Here is an 18,230-nt window from a genome sequence, read left to right as displayed (position 1 = left end):
TATGTTTTATTCTACAGAAATTAAATCCTAATTACAAAAGAAATAAATTCCTAAGGACCTAAAAATAAATAAATAAGACAAGAATCCCTCTTTTTATTTTCTTGACTCATTCCTCTTGTCTTTTTCAGTTTCAACTCCACTTGCATTGTCAGTATCTTCCGTCCATGTCTCAAAGATAGCATCTGGGAACTCAAGAGCAAAAGTATTAGAGATATTCTTAAAAGAATTTCAAATTGAGTCATCTCTAACTTTTGCATATTTCCAGTAAGTTTGTTGTTGATTGTGCATGAACTTGTACATATGCATCAAAATTGACAACTCTGATTTCCTTGAAGTACTTGTAGAAGTCAGCATAGGAGTTGTGGGTTCAGGTTAAACAATTAGTCTGACTGGTTCTTCTTCTGGCTCAACCCTTGGTTCAGGAATGTTCGATTCCTTATCAGATTCTTCCTCTTTAGTGTTTGTAACTAAATTAGCTTTAGTCTCAGTTTCATTTGTTGACTCCTCGGTATCTGGCTTAGTTGGCCCTTCTTGCACGCCTTGATTCAGCTCATGCACCCTCTCTACTAATCTTTCAAGATCATAATTTGTAATGCATCCTTGAACATATCACCCTTTCAGATTTGCTTGTGTTTTAACGCGGGCCCTTAAGAAAAGTGAAATGATTAATGATGGGAAATAAGCACTTCTTGCCTTCTTTTTAGCACAATCGTGAATCTCCTTTAGGATAATTTTCCCAACATTAATGGACTTTTTGTCAAGATTGCGTATAACAAGAGCATCCATTCCATCAAGATGGTGGAACTATGTGAGATAAGCATAAAAATGTAACGAATAAAATAAAACCACACCTTTTCTACTGGTTTTAAGTATTCCCTTCGGCAAGAATGGCTCTCATACTTTCTTATAATCTATTAGGATCTCGGATTTGTCACAACATCAAGCACTTGTTGAAGAAAATCCAAATTGATATTGTTCATCATAGGGTAGTACTCATCTTCTTCAATATCAGGTAAGTTAAACAAATCATTGATGGACTTAGAAGTAAGAGTTACCTTTTTCTTTCGAACGATGACCTCAATAGCATCTTGTGCCATCAAACTTGCATAGAATTCTCAAACTAGTTCATCATGGAGAAGTGAACGAGCATCACAAAATTGTTCACACTTGAGAGCATTGATTATCTTTCTAATCGGTACAGGAACAACCATCAAATCATTACTCTTCAAGTTAAAACCTTTTTCTGGCATCATTGGTTGATGCTTGAAAATTGAATCAAATCTCTCTTTCACTTTTTCATCTATCAAAATCAGGTTTTTAGGAGTAGTTTTTGAAGATCTGATTCTTTTGCGAGACATGGTATCTTTTCCTGAAAATTTTGGCAAAGTTTCTGCACAAAGGGAAAAAGAAAGAAATCGTCAAGGTGGTTAAGACTTGCTACTGTAAAAATCGTGTGACGGCAAGGATGGTGCTTCGGCAATCTTCTTGCGGCGGCAATAGGTGATTTAGAAAAAAGGGAAGAGAACTAGGGTTTCTTTCAAAATTTGAGGTTCACGGATTAAAAGAGAAATTTAGGGATTTTTAGGGTATAAGAAAATTGCTTTGAGGGATATGAAATTTAGTAGAATGGAGAAGGGTTTATATAGGGAAAAATTAGGGCAACATGTAGTAAAAAATTAAATACATTAGGGTTACTTGAGCGGCAAGTAATGGGAGTGGCGGCAATAGGTACAAATTTTTCCCTCCTTTATGTTGTCTTGGGCCTCAAATTCAAGCTCTATTTTCAGGCTTACTCAAGAGAAAAAAAAACTGATTAATACTTGGGCCAAATTTGACCCCCTTTAAAAATTAAAAATTTAAACAAAACAAATTAAACTTAAAAATTTTAAATCTCAATTAGAAAATTTCTTTTCAATAAATTACATTAAATTAATTCTCAGGAAAGGTTGGAGGGGTCACAGTGGTCCCACTTAAGTTCCAATCTCCGTTGACAGAATTAATTAAATGTACTAAATTAAGAAAATAAATTCTAACTATTTATTTATTTACAAGTTCATGTCTGTTAATTTGAACGAGGATTCAACTTGCTCAACTTCACCATCCCAATGATGTTTGAGACGTTGACCATTAACTTTAAACTTACTTCCGTGATTGCATATAATCCAATAGCTTTATAAGGATACACTTAGTAGATGGTATAGGGTTCTTTCTATCGAGATTTAAGCTTCCCAGGAAATAACTTCAACCTTGAATTAAACAACAAAACCTTCTAACCTTCTTTAAACTCGTGAGGTTGTATATGACTATCATGCCATCTTTTTTATCTTTCTTTATACATTTTGGCATTCTCATATGGAAACAACCTCAACTCTTCCAATTCATCCAGTTGTAACATTCTTCTCTCACTGGCTTGCTTAAGATCAAAGTTCAATTGCTTCAAGGCCTAGTGAGCTCTATTCTCCAACTCTAATGGAAAATGACGTGCCTTTCCAAACCGATAAGGAGTCATTCCTAACGGTATCTTAAATGTTGTTCAATAGGCCCATAAGGCATCATCGAGCCTTCAAGACCAATCTTTTCTACTAGGGCGTACTACATTTTCAAGGATACTTTTGATTTCACAGTTCACTCTCTCAACTTGCCCATTAGACTGGGGGTGATAGGCAGTAGCAATCTTGTGCTTCACACCATATTTGTCAAGCAACCACTTAAGCTATTTGTTCACAAAGTGAGAACCTTCATCACTAATAATAGCTCTTGGTGTCCCAAATCATGTAAACACATGCTTATACAGGAATCGTAAGACTACCTTAGCATCATTTGTAGGGTATGCTTCAGCTTCAACCCACTTGGATACATAGTCCACAGCAACTAAGATGTATTTGTTCTCATACAAAAAAGGAAACAGGCCTAAGAAGTCAATGCACCATACGTCGAATAATTCAATCTCTAAAATGTTTGTCAAGGCATCTTTTTCCTCCTTGATATATTTCAGGCCCTTTGGCATTTATCACAGTTCTTTACATAAGCATAAACATCTTTAAATAGTGTAAGCCAAAAGAAACCTTCTTGTAAAATCTTTACTGTAGTACGTGAACTACCAAAGTGTCCCCCACTTGAAGATGAATGGCAGTGATATAAGATCTCAGCAATCTCACTTTCAGCTACACACTTTCGGATTATATTATCTGCACACTGTTTAAACAAAAATAGATCCTCCCAAAAATAATACCAGCTATCATGAAGGAATTTTTTCTTTTTTTGGTATGTCATTTCTCGAGCAATTATTCCACATGCAAGATAATTGGAAAATTAGCAAACCAAGGTGTTTCATGAATTCGATTTACCTCAAATAAGTGCTCATCTGGGAAATTCTCGTTGATAGGCTCACATGATCGAGTTACCTCATCTTGTTCCAACCTCAACAGATGATCAGCTATTTGATTTTTGACACCTTTTCTATCTTGGATCTCAAGACCAAATTCTTGAAGTAATAGTATCCAACGCATTAGCCTCTGTTTGCATCTTTTTTCGTGAGCAAGTATTTAATGGCTGCATGGTCAGTAAATGCTATGACTTTGGTACCAATAAGATATGAGCGAAATTTGTCAAAAGCAAAAACTATTGCAAAGAGTTCCTTTTCGGGTACCGTGTAATTGTGTTGGGCTCCCGTCAAAGTTCTACTTGTATAGTAAATAGGGTGAAACACTTTGTTTCTTCTTTGACCCATCACAGCTCCAATAGCATAGTCACTTGCATCGTACATCAATTCAAAATGTGAGTTCCAATCAGGTGTAATGATTATTGGGGCTGAGATTAACCATTTTTTTAGATCTTTAAAAGCTTCCAAACATGCTTTGTTAAACTCAAACACTATATCTTTCTCTAACAACAAGCACAACGATTTAGAAATTTTTGAGAAATCTTTGATAAACCTTTGGTAAAAATCGGCATGGCCTAAGAAACTTCTTACTCCTTTCACATTCATTGCGGCTGGTAATCTTTCAATTACGTTCACCTTTACTTTATCATCTTCAATTCCTCTCTTTGATATTTTATGCCCTAAGACAATCCCTTCCTTAACCATAAAATGACATTTTTCCGAGTTAAGAACAAGATTCGTCTCTTCGCATCTCATCAGTACCTTAGCCAAATTACTCAAACAAATATCATAAGTGTTACTAGAAACATAAAAATCATCCATGAAAACCTCAACAAAATTTTCAACCATATTAGTGAATATTGTCATCATGCATTGTTAAAAGGTTGCAGGTGCATTGCATAAACCAAAAGGCATTCACCTAAAAGCAAACGTACTATATGAACAAGTAAAGGTTGTTTTATATTGGTTCTCTAGGGCTACCACTATTTGGTTACATCCCGAATAGCCATCTAAAAAACAATAGAATCCATTACCTAGTAGTCGATCTAACATTTGATCCATAAAAGGTAACAGAAAATGGTCCTTCCAAGTGGCTTTATTCAATTTTATGTAATCAATACAGATTCTCCAACCAGTAACAGTTCTCATTGGAATTAACTCATTACGCTTATTTTCAACAATCATGATTCCATCTTTCTTCGGCACACACTGTACCGGACTTACCCACAAACTATCTGAAATAGGATAGATGATTCATGCATCTAACCATTTGATCTCTTCCTTTTTAACGACTTCTTTCATAATAGGATTGATCCTTTGCCCATCAATTCGAGCTCTTTCACCTTCTTCTAAAATAATTTTATGCATGCAAAAAGAAGGGCTTATACCTCGAATATCAGCTATGGTCCAACCAATTACTTTCTTAAATTTCTTTAGAACATCAATTAATTGCTCCTATTGATCTTTCGTCAGTTCTGCTGAAATAATCACAGGCAAAGTATAACAGTCACCTAAATAAATGTATTTCAAATGGGAAGGAAGTACCTTTCATTCAAGTTTAGGTGGTTCTTCGATTGACAACTTGGGTTGCATAAATTCTCTGACTTCTAACTCCAACAGTTCAAACCATGTGGATTGAATAAAATTTCTCAAATTGGCTTCCATCAAAGCCATGTTTTCTTCACCTTTTTCATCCTCCAAGGGGTTAAGATCTAAAGCTTTCTCCAACGGATCTTCTTCAAAATTGCTTTCCATATAAATTAAAGTTTCTATCTCTTCCATAACTGAACACTCTTCTGTTGAATCAGGATATTTCATTGCTTTAAGAATGTTAAAGGTTATCTGATAGTCTTGAACTCGCATGGTGAGTTCACCTTTCTGCACATCAAATGACGTTTTTCCTTTGGCTAAGAAAGGTCTCCCTAGAATGATCAGCACTCCTTTATTTGCTTCAAAATCTATGACAATGAAATTAGTAGGAAAAATAAATTTATCAACTCTTACCAAAACATCCTCGATCTTTCCCTCGGGATATGCTAAAGATCGATCCGCTAGCTGAAGCGTCACAGTTGTAGGTCTTACTTTACCTATCCCTAACATCATGAAAATAGACTTAGGCATCAAATTGGTACTCCCTCCTAAGTCACACAAAGCTTTACCAAAGTAAGATTCACCAATGTTACAAGGTATAGTAAAGCTTCCTAGGTCTTTCAATTTCGGTGGTAGTTTGTTCTGCAGGAACGCACTGCACTCCTTTGTCAAGGCAACAGTCTCATACTCACTCAGACATTTCTTCTTGGACAGTATATCCTTCATAAACTTCACATAATTTGGCATTTGCTCTAAAGCCTCCACCAATAGAATATTGATGTGTAACTGCTTCAGAACATCTAAAAACTTCTTGAATTGCACCTCCTGCTTCTGCTTGTGCTACTACAGTCTTTGCGGATATGGAGGTGATGGAACTTTCTGTTGAACTAGACAAATTTTCTGAGTAGGTAAATCTGCATCCAATGAAGATGTTAAAGTATCTGAATTCACTAAGTTAGGATTTACCTTGTTAGTCTTTGCAGATTCTGATTTCTTTGGTGTAGGTATTTCAATAGCTGGTTGATTCTCCTCAATGGGCTTATCTTCAACATCAATAAATCGGGGTTCCAAAATTTTGCCACTTTGCAATGCCACTGCCTTTATATGTTCTTTACCCAAATTTCTTAGATTCTCAGTATTGCTCGGCAAGGTTCCTTGCGGTCTATTATGAAGCTCTGTAGCTAACTGACCCATTTGGTTTTCCAAATTTTTTAGTGTTACTGCTTGGCTTTAGATCAAAGCATCATTCTTTGCCATGTACGCTTTCAACAAGTTCTCCAAACTGTTAGATGCCTCAGCTTGAGGTGGTTTTAGAGCTTGCTGATTAAACTCTTGAGATTGGTTAGGTCTATGCTGCAATACGTTGCGGTTCGATCCATTTCCTTGGTTGCTCTAAGAAAAGTTAGGATTATTACGCCATGAAGGATTGTAGAAGTTGGACTGGGGTCCTTGTCCACTCCTATTTTGATATTGGTTCCCCACATAATACATTGACTCGGGATTTGATGGACAATTCTCCAAGGAATAACCTTTCCCATAGTACATACAAGAAACTACTTCGAACTGACTTAGTGGCTGTGCTGCAAAATTATTAGCACTATTAGCGGTAAACTGTTTTAACATAGAGGAAATAGACGACACCTGAGCTGATAACGAAGAAGCATCTACCATCAATCTTGTATGTGCATTGAGACCATTATAGAATGTCTCCAACTGGATACAATGAGGAATCCCATGATGAGGACTCTTACGAAGTAACTCCTTGAATCGCTCCTAAGCCTTACACAAAGACTCGTTATCCAATTGTTGGAAAGTTGTTATCTCGTTCCTCAAATTAGCATTTTTGCTAGGCGGGAAATACTTAACCAAAAATCTCTCTGCTAATTCTTGCCATGTAGATATGGAACTTGGTGGCAGTGAATTGAGCCATGCTCGTGCTTGATCTTGCAACAAGTACTGAAACAACTTCAACTTTATTGCATCTTCAGTCACACCGGCTATATTGAATGAATCACTCACCTCCATAAACAATCGAAGGTGGAGATGTGGATCTTCTGTGAGCATACCACTGAATTGGCCCACCATTTGGAGCATTTGAAAAATCACTGGTTTCAATTCAAATTGGGTTGCCTCAATATCTGGCCTTCTAATTTTTGGGTTTAACTCACTGAAAAGTGGCACAGCATATTGTTTGATGCATTTCTGATTTCCAAGGTCCATCTCGACTTGTCTTTGAGCTGTTCGTTCACGTCTTCTTTGTCTGAAAGTTCGCTCAATTTCAAAGTCTACAAGGAGTAAATCGATAATCCGATCTATTCTCATAAACACCTGAAAAGAAAATAAAAAAAATTAAATAGAATAAGTTAGTAATGTTAGAAATAAATCAAATTGAAAATAAATAATTTCACGAAAGAAATGACTATGGCAATAGTTGACAATCCCCAGCAATGGCGCCAAAAACTTGTAACGCATAGGTTTGTGCAAGTGTACACAGTCGTTATCAAGTAATAAGTAAGTATCGAGATAGGGATTGTATTTGTGCTAAGTCACTTAATTTGTAAAATTATATTAACAATTTGATAAATAAAAACAATATAATTGAGAAGTGATGAAAAATTAAGTATATGAAACTAAATGCAATTATCCCAATGCAATTTATCCTAAGTATGATAACTATATGAATGAGATAGATTTTAGCAAAATTTAAACACAATTTGCAATAATTATAACATAAATATACTAGGACAATTACTTTAATTAAACTCAATTTATTATAAACATGCCTAATAATATTCGGAAAAACATTCTATGGCAACTCAATCTTTCATGAGTTTGGAAACAACGTTATGTCCCTTCAAAATCCTTTACTTATTAAATACGCATTTTACTGATCCTTATTTAGTAAGGGTTTCTTAGTATTTGTGCGAGGTAACAGGGACGTGTTAGGTTTGAAACAGTTTAATCTCACAAATCTAAAAACTATGCAGATAACAGAGCCTGGTTAGGGTTGTTATGTAACCTAAAATTTAATCGAGTTAGGATCTATATTGAGCATGCACATTTCAATTATACGTCCACTAGTCGTCGTTTGGTTAGGATTGCTCAGCTAATACACGTGCATTTTAATCACGTATGAACAAAATACAGACTTGATTTTAATTGAAAACATAATCGATTGAGGCACAAACATTATAAGCATGAATCTAATAAATATTATTTAATCAAAGCAATCATCCTATCTTGAATAAAATTAAGCTAACATTGTTGTAAACAAGAACAAAGAACACATAGCAAACATCTTTAAATTAAATTAAAGAAAAGAAAGATTAAACCCAATTCAGAGTGGCTGTCACCCAAGACTCTAACTGACGAGGCTCCTTCAATCCTTTGCTTCGCTCCTTTGTTGATGGGTCTCCAAGGTGGCCGACCAAGGGTTCTTTAAGAGGCTCAAATGCTAAAATATTTATGAAAAGATGATGATAGGTGTAGGGAGAAAAGAAGAATGCTAAGAGAATGAATGAGGAATGAAGGATGAGTGATGATGGATGATTAGAAATGTGAGAATGAGGTCTTATTTATAGGTGAGGAGAGGGGGATAGTTTACTAAAAATAGGAATTTTCATCTTTTGAAGCATCTTCCATTGGTGGCCGTCTGTAAATGGAGGAAGTTGAGGTGATTTTTGCTGGATTTTTGGTCAATTTGAGTGCCACAGCAACTCAGGACTGAGACTCGGTCAAGTGCAAATCTTTAGATAAATCTCTAATTTCTTCAACTCTTCAAGGACCTTGTGCAATTAAACCAAAAAATGGTTTATGGACACCATGTGCAGCTGAGTTTTGGGTTGACTTGGTCCCCAATTTGGACGGTTTTGTAATCCAGCTAAGCTATCATACTTGCCCAGAATAAATCAACAAGTTAGAGGACCAAAGAGTAAAATTTATTCAATTTAATTAATTAATTAAAACCCAAATTATTAATGAAATATTTTAAAATGATTATTTAATATAATTTTATATTTTATTATTTAATTTAATCATGCATGGCCCACTTTATGACTTAAAAATATAATATGTTCAAATTAATATAAAATAAGTCATTTATTGCATGAAAACTATATAATAAAACATAAAATCACATTTTAATAGTTTCTATGTCCTAATTTCATATTTTCACATATTTCATTAATTTTGTAACACCCCGTACCCGAGTCCGTTACCGGAGTCGAACACAAGGTGCACACAGACTTAATTATTTCACAGTCCATTTAAAAATTTCCAGACAAGCTGGTTACTGCGTCACTGTCGCCTTAAAAATCATATCTTGAGTTTCAAAGCTTGAAAATAAGTTTCATAAATTTTCCCTGAAACTAGACTCATATGGCCATCTACATATTTTTTTCTAGAATTTTTGGTTGGGCCAATTAGTACAGTTTATTAGTTAAAATCTCCCCTTTTACAGGGATCGACTACACTGACCTTCGCGCATTACAACTTGGATATCTCCCTGTACAGGGCTTCAATACTGATTTTGTTTATTTCTATAGAAACTAGACTCAAAGAGGAATATATAAATATATGGCATGACTCCTAATTATCTCTGGTTAATTTACAATGAATTTCCAAAGTAGGAACAGGGATTCCAGAAACTGTTCTGGCCCTGTTCCACGAAAACCTAAATATCTCTTAACATACAACTCATATGACCGTTTCATTTCTTCCATATGAAATTAGATTCATCAAGGTTCATTTAAATAATTTATTCACTATTTAATTCCATTCCTACAAATTTTAGTGATTTTTCAAATCCACACCACTGCTGCTGTCAGCATCTATTTTCAGGTAAACTTTACCTATTTCGTGGTTTCCATGGACCAACTAGAGTTTTGTCATACATAGGCCCACCTATGATCATATTTAGCCATTCCAAGGGCTGATCATTGCCCAACACTTCCATTCCAGTCCATAGTCACATCATGAAACCATATATACATACATAAACACAAATGGTCTAATGCCATACTCCACTTCTACGAGCCATTTTCGCATGGCCGTACACACGTACATCACAAAAAGTACTTGAAAAACAACAACGGGTAGTCCTATACATGCCATTTCAAAGCTCAACCAAAATTGTACCAAAAAGGGGGCTTTGATAGTGTGGGAGACTTCGACTTCCAAAAATCCCGAGTCCGATAGCTGACGAGCCAAAATCTATAAAACAAAGAAACAAAGAAACGAAGTAAGCAATTTATGCTTAGTAAGTTTGAGCGAAGAATTTAAGCACAACAGAGGTATAGCATTCATATAACTAAACGGATAATTCCGTATATACATACTTTCAAATCATTTCTACTTTACATTCCAACCCCTATGTTCATACATAAGGGATCATCTTAGCCAAATACCGGAAGCTCATTACTCAACTGAGCGAATATTATTCGACGAAACTCAACTATTCCAATGCACATACGAACATACCTCATTGCTGGAATTTTTCAAGCATATTAACTGGGATTTTTACAGCAAAATCGTTCATGTCCGAATCACGTACCTTCGGAATTTAACCGGATATAGCGACTCGCTCGATTGTCTTCGGGACATTGCCCGGTTATAGTGATCCGCACAATTGCCTTCGAGAATTAGCCCGGATTTAGTAACTCGCACGAATGCCTTCGGGACTTAACCCGGTTTTGGTAACTCGCACAAATGCCTTCGGAACTTAACCCGGTTTTAGTCACTTAGCACAAAAGCCTTCGGGACTTAGCCCGGACACCATTCGAATAAACATGCACATTTAACACTAAATCATGACCCATTCGTATTTCATTTCCATTAGCAAAACTCAAATACAATACACTTATCACTCTTGCACATTTCGGTTCAATATCCACACACAAAGAGCATGATTTCGATTTACTTGAGACATGATCTAATCAAATCATAATTTAAGCTCTATTACTCAAGAACTTACCTCGGATGTTGTCGAATGATTCCGATGGCTATTCGACCACTTTTTCCTTCCCTTTATCGGATTTAGCTCCCCTTTGCTCTTGAGCTTAATTTAACAAATAAATTGATTTAATCATTTGAGCATCGAAAGAGGAATTCAAGGTACTTAGCCCACATTTTTTTCATTAGACATTAAAGTCACATATGTACGGAAATCATGAATCAAACTCAACACATTAGTTAGTACTCTCCTTAGCCGAATTTTCCAAGCCAAGAATAGGCATCAATATGCTTGCCTCTAACCGAATGCATGCACACCAATCCCCCTCATGTAGCCGAATATGCATGTCCATGTTGAGGCCAATTATACACTTAATACCACACAAAAACAGCATACATTTTACTAACTAACGCATTCCATATTGTAACTCAATACGCATCAATCATTTATTTCATAACCGAAACATCATCATATGCAAATATATACCTTGAGATAGTATATATGTCATACCAATACATCATGTGCAAACATATATATATATATATATATATATGCTAGAGCCGAATCTCAAAGTTGCTTATATCCAAATATAAACATATATCCAAAGCTCAAATCTTACCTACCATGCAATATGCATAAATCATACTTATGGATATACCATGGCCGAATACACCACAACACCATACCTTTTCGATTTTGGTCATGGTTAAACAAAGAACTTAATGTCTCACTCAAAAATGCTAAAAGAAAATCCAAGAGTCCTCAATCCACCATCACATGTATCATTATCAAGCTTCATATTTAGCATGCAATGGCATTAACACAACATCTACCTTGGCCGAATATCATCCCCATGACATAGCAAAGATTTGAACCATGGGCTAATAAGAACATCAAGTTAGCAACCAAAAACATGCATGAATCTCATGGCACAACATCAAACATACCTTAATCTAGATACAAGTATGGCTAAACCTCCTCCAAATCCTCTTCCAAACCAAGCATGAAGCAAAAACCCCTTCCTTCTTCCTTAGAATTTTCAGCTCAAAGAAATGAAAAAAAAGATGAACAACAATTTTTTTCTCTCTTTTCTTCAACTCACGGCAATGGGGGGGGGGAAACACTCACCATTCTCTTTTTTTTTTCTTCCCTTTCATTATTCAATTCCCATGCTCATTATTTTATTTTTTTCTTACATACACCATTGTCCCAACATGTTTTATGACATGTTTTGCCCATAATCCTTTGTCATGGCGGCCACTAGCTATTAGGGGGAAATTTGACATGCAAGTCCTCCTTTTGATTACATGCACTATTAGGTCCTTATAGATTAGCCTATCACATTTCAAAAGTGTCACATAAGTCCTAATAACTGAATTCACATGCAATCAACTAAATCGAAGCTTGAAATTTTCACACATTCATAAATACATATTCTAGACAATAAATATTTCGTTCAAACATTTCGGTGACTCGGTTTAGCGGTCCCAAAACCACTTCCCGACTAGGGTCAATTTTGGGCTGTCACAAATTTATTACTTAGTTTTAACAACAAATTTAAGTAAAAAGGTGATAAATTACATAGGAAAACTCCTATATATTTTTCCGTTTACAAGCATCGACAATGGCCATTTTTTACTTTTGCCGGAACTTAATTTTTAGTGTTTCAGGAACACACCTGGTTCGATTTTGATGTTGCTGCCAACACGAACTCACTAGAACCTAAAAACAACATACCAGCGCTCAGAATTAGACTCAGAACACGATTGAATCTTGACTATGAAACTGACAACAATTCAATTCACACGATCAACAGTTACCCCAAAACTCCGAACGTTATCGACTATGATTTCGTAAGAGTAGAGCCCTGTTCTTCTCAATTCTCTATTGCCAAAACAAAAATTTCAAAACAACCAGGAGCAACAACATCACTTTAAACGAGTTAAAGAATAATCCCTTACTCGAGCAAAAGTACTATCACCACTTACCAACACGCAAGAATACTGTAGACTGAAACACTGCAAGTTGAGAGTAAGAAAAGAGGGTTTCAATCAAAGAGAAAATAACAAAATAGAAGAAAAAGGGAAGAAGCAAAAAGGACATCAGAAATTGGAAGGGAAACCAAAATTTGAGAAAGAAAAATAATAAAACAAAAAAATAAGAAAAAAAAAATGTGCTATACATCCCTTTTTTCTCCCACTATTCCACTAACCTACAACCACCTCAAAATCCCAAATCCACCGAAATACTTCCCCATAATCGAGTCAAAAATAACATCCAGACTCGCGCAGAGATTTGAACTTAGGACCTCCAACATATTGAATTCCTTACCACTCAAACCAGTAGGCTCATTCTAATATAGACTAACAGAAGATTTAATATAAGCCCACTCCACAAAGGTAAAGGCTTGGGTCAAAAATAACAAAATTTGGCAGAAGTGGGACTTGAACCCAAGACCTATCACACACGCCCAGAACACTTAGCCACTAAAGTTGATACACACTTGTGTCAAATTTTACAGAAACATAAATAAATTAATCAGGGCGTTACAGTTCATAAAAGATCTAACTTGCGTCTAATGGTTGTTTTTATAACCTTTTATGAATCACTATATAGTAAAGTTTATACTAAAATCCTTGAAGGATTTAGAATTCTAAAATCATATTGAAATTCTCAAAAAATTGTTCACTTCTATGAATTAAAATAATTTGAATATATGTGGTAAATTTGACTGAGTGAATACTAGTTGAAGGAGGATTATGAAATGATTCAAAATACCTATTTATATTTTTATATAAGAATCATTATTAAAGCTTGGTATAATTATTGTTGAAACTTCTGAAGAGATCAAAATATATTCTCCAAAATTTTTCCTCACTCATGACTTTCAAAAGAACGATGATATAAATGCTCATTTGAAAAGTTAGTATTCAAGATTGAATACGTAGAATATGAGATACTATGTGATGTTTTCATGATGGGGAGTAAGTACGTGTTGTACTCTTTTTTCCTTAACTAAGGTTTTGTCCCATTGGGTTTTCCTGGTAAAGGTTTTTAACAAGGCAGTTTGTAATAGAAGGTTGTATACTCTTTTTCATTTATTAGGTTTTTATCACACATAGATTTTCCTAATAAAAGTTTTAATGAGTCACATTATCGACAAATTGACATCTAAGGTGGAGTGTTATGAATATCTTATTAAGTAGATGTTCATCAAGATCAAGATAAGTTTTGATGTACTTTAAATTCTAATAGTAATTAGAAGTAGATCTCTACTTCATTTATACTTCTTATGCCTATGAATAGAGACTTTGGAGAAGCTTTGTAAATATTCCGGTTGATCAATAAAATATGCTCTCTCTGATCAATAAAATATGCTCTCTCATTCTCTTTGTTCTTTACTCCCTGTCTTTTTATTTTATAACAAATTGAAGTAAAAGTCCATGCAATTTTTTTTTACAATCGCAATCATTTAAAAAAAGTTTCATATATATAAATATATTAATTTTACTTGATATTATTTTTCTATATTTTAATTAATTTGGGTAAGTATTTATTTGCACTAGTTAATTTTACACCCTTCAAGTGCGATTAATATTTTAACGATCTAACTAACATATTTCATATTTCATTCATATATATCGTAAATGTCAAGTTTGACGAAAATTAAAATTTGGGTTAAATATAAAAATTGGTACCTGAATTTTTTCACTTCTCAAACTCATCTTATCTAATCTCATCTCTTCTCTCCTTTATTTCTTCTTATTCTTCTTTTAGCATATTCTTCTTGTTGATGAGATTACTAATGAAATATTGCAGGGTAAGAACTTATACGACTATTCACACGACTCCTCAGTCGAAATCGACGATTTAAGGAGGAGGTATGGTGGATTTTTTACCTGTTGGGGATGGATGGGCGGTGATGAAGCGAGCATGAGATGGAAAAAATGACAAACAAAAGATGAAGAAAAAAAGGAATAGGAAATGTTTAGAAGTCATTTTTAAAGGAATATTGTTGGGGTTTTTTTATCTCTCAAAAAAAAAAATTCTCCTTTCCTCTCTATTATTTCTTCTTATTCTTCTTTTTAGTAGATTCTTCTTCTTGTTGATGAGATTATCAATAAAATGGTGCAAGGTAAGAACTCATACGACTGCTTGCATGACTCCTCAACCAAAACTAACAGTTTAAGAAGGAGATAAGGTAGCTTTTTTATAGTGGAAACCCCATTAGAAATGAGACTTGTTGGGGATGGACGGGTGATGATGAAGCAAGCGTGAGATGGAAATGATGAGAAACAAAAGATGGAGAAAAAAATGGAACATGAAATGTTTAGAAGTCATTTTTAAAAAGAACGATACGTGATGGCCAAAGTGGAATCACGTGGTGGTGCGCGAATGGTCAATGCTGACACATCAGTGAAAAAGTAACAATGTTAGGTTCGGGTACCAATATAGTGGATAGAAAAAAGTTCGGGTACCAATCTAAAAAAAAAATATAAGTACCAATCTGGGAGAAATGAACAAATTTGAGTACTAATTTTATATATAACCCTTAAATATTTTTAATTATTTATTTTATATTACAAAATTTTAATTAATATTTTAGATAATGGACATGGACGCCTTCAACGCAGAGCCTCTCTAGTCCACATTTTGTCGGAAGCATTGAAACAATCTTTCGCTATATAATTCAAGATTTTGACCTGATCGTCTATTATGTTGAAGACTACGATGTTACTTTGTATTAATTGTGGTCGAGGGAGTCGAAAGACTGGTTGCAATAGATTGAAAATTTCTCATTCAGGTAACAATTTGGAGTCATGCATGAAAGGATATGGAATGCTGATAAGTACTAAAAGAAACATGTTTTACTCTCATCCTTAATGTGATTTTAGGTGATTATTCGATGTTAATGGTGAATTTTATGCTTCTAATCCTTTAAATTCATGTTTTTATACTTAGGAGAGCATTTGGGAGCAAAAGGAGTGAAAACTAAAAAATCGGAGCAAGTTAGAAGAGCCACACAGGCTGACCTCTTCTACGTGGCCTAGACACTTTGCACCCTAAACTACGGGAAATTGCATTTTTTTTAGGTTTTCGGACATTCTAAGACGTATATATGATAAAAATAAGAAGATAGTAGTGAGATGTCATAGAATCTTCAAGAAAACAACTCGAAAAACACCATTGAAGCCGATTCTGAAGGAGATTTCTGTCAAAATTGAAGATTCGCATTTGATTTCTTTGGAGATTATCATGAGTTTCTTTGTTTCTTGTGGTTATATTGTATTTTGGTTATTTTTCTTTTCAAGCATGAATTAATTTTCTAAATATCTAGGGGATATGAACCCTATGATGAATTCTATCTTTTGATTTTTATTTTACGTAATAAATATTTAGATCTTGTTCTCAATTATGTATGCTTAATTCTTGGTTTGATATTTTTAGATTGTTGATTCATGTTTGATGTGCTTAAATTAGAGGAGGAATAGACCCTATTTAAGAGTAGATCTTGCATAATTGAGTGGAATTGCATGCAATCCTAGAAAGACAGCGACATAAATCTATCAAATTAAAATCAATTTAATAGAGGAATCCATAGATCGAGTTAATGCGATAATAGAGGTTTTAATTAATAAGAAATTTCAATTAATCAACCTAGAGTAAGTTGCTCTTATTCTCGATAGAGATATTAGCATAATTTAGTGATTTCTACAGATCAAGATACTAAGTAAAGAAATTACGTAATTTATATTGATAGTGATAGAAGAAGTGTAGGTGAATCATTTCTTGGGTATTGTTTGCTTCTTGATTGTTAATTGGTTATTCTTCTATTGTGTTATTTGTCATGTTCATTAGTTAATTAATTTGGATGATTTTAGTTCTTAATCAATCACTCAATTTTATCGGTAAAATAATAGAAAGACAGTAACTACTAGTACTTTAATCTTCGTGGGAACGATATATTTACTCACTGTATCTATACTATTAATTAATAGGTTCACTTGTCTTAATCAAAATTTTAATTAGTTTCATGACGCATCAAATGCTCATATTTCCACACATATTTGAGCAACTTGGTAAGGCCTGAGAAGCCACCGATACTGCAGCTGCAAGAAAGCAGGCCAAGCAAAACAGAATAGACTATAGAATTCCCCCCTTAGTAGCCATTGGTAAAGCTAACGAATGTTATATAATCGGATGGTTCATAACTTGAGGTTCTTTTATACCGTAGAAAGGGCAATCCGGATTTTTGTTTAAAACTTACTAAAAGCGAAGTTAAAATTCAATCACTATGATCCAAAGCTGCCGCTTATGATACAAAGCGGCCATTGATAATTACATCCGAAACAAACACATAGTTTTTGTAAATAAATAAATCTGTACAAAAACAAATAGCTGTTTGATAGAATAGAGTGATGATTTTTATCAGTGATCATGATATGAAATAAATAAATCAACCACGAATTATTCAGTATCAAATTTTGTTATAAAATATAATACCTTAAATGTAATTATAATAAATATATATAATGTAACACATATATACACTAATTATTTTAACGTTTACTGAACATTGAAGAGCTTAAGTTTTGACTTTGTTATCTAGGGCTCTTTCCTTCCTCTTCAAAAGTTTTTGTAAGCCTCAAGTTTCGATTTTGTCTCTTTTAACTTAAAATGTAATTAGGGAGGTAAAAATTTGATTTGATTTAAAAATTTTGAAAAAATTTTGACTTACGAGTTAATCAAATTGAATTATTTAAGTTATTTGATTTTTTTTATTCAACTCTAGTAGTAATTTGGTTTTTCGAATTTGAGTCAAGTTTAATTTTACAATTCAAATAACCCGAATAATAAATTTGTGTAAATACTCTCTTGATTCCTGTCAATTTTGAAAATGTACAAATTGGTCCGTCTCAACAAAAATTTCAAAAGAAATCAAAATCATTCTCAAAATATTCAAAATTTTCATAAAAATTTTCAAAAATTTCTAAAATTTATTTAAAAATTCTAAGGAATATTTATAAAAAAAAGTTAAAATAATGTCAATTAAATCTTAACTTGGTTGACATCGACATTGCTAGTGCAAGAAAATGTGGTTTCGAGCCCACTCAATTGTGCTTTGTTTTCTTATTTAAGGATTTAGGAGGGGTTACAGGTAGTTATAAACATTATATAAAAAAAAGTTGAAAAAATTATTAAAAAATTCCAAAATGATATTTTTGAAGACGTGAACAAGTAAATTACCGATTCAAGTTTATCATACTAAATTATCTTAGTTTTTCTCTTATTTTGCTTTTAAAGAGT

At 33.9% G+C, this 18,230-nt stretch overlaps 1 non-coding gene across 1 annotated transcript; it reads left to right on the top strand.

Moving 5' to 3' along the window:
- Positions 1-6,701: 6,701 nt before the first annotated feature.
- On the top strand, positions 6,702-6,808 carry LOC128291342 (small nucleolar RNA R71). Its single transcript, XR_008281118.1, has one exon. It is a non-coding gene; the product is annotated as a small nucleolar RNA R71 (small nucleolar RNA).
- Positions 6,809-18,230: the final 11,422 nt, after the last annotated feature.

Source organism: Gossypium arboreum, chromosome 3 (assembly GCF_025698485.1).
Source record: "Gossypium arboreum isolate Shixiya-1 chromosome 3, ASM2569848v2, whole genome shotgun sequence".
NCBI lineage: Eukaryota > Viridiplantae > Streptophyta > Magnoliopsida > Malvales > Malvaceae > Gossypium > Gossypium arboreum.
The sequence above is the reverse complement of the archived record's forward strand: the minus strand, read 5'-3'. Positions and strand labels throughout refer to the sequence as shown.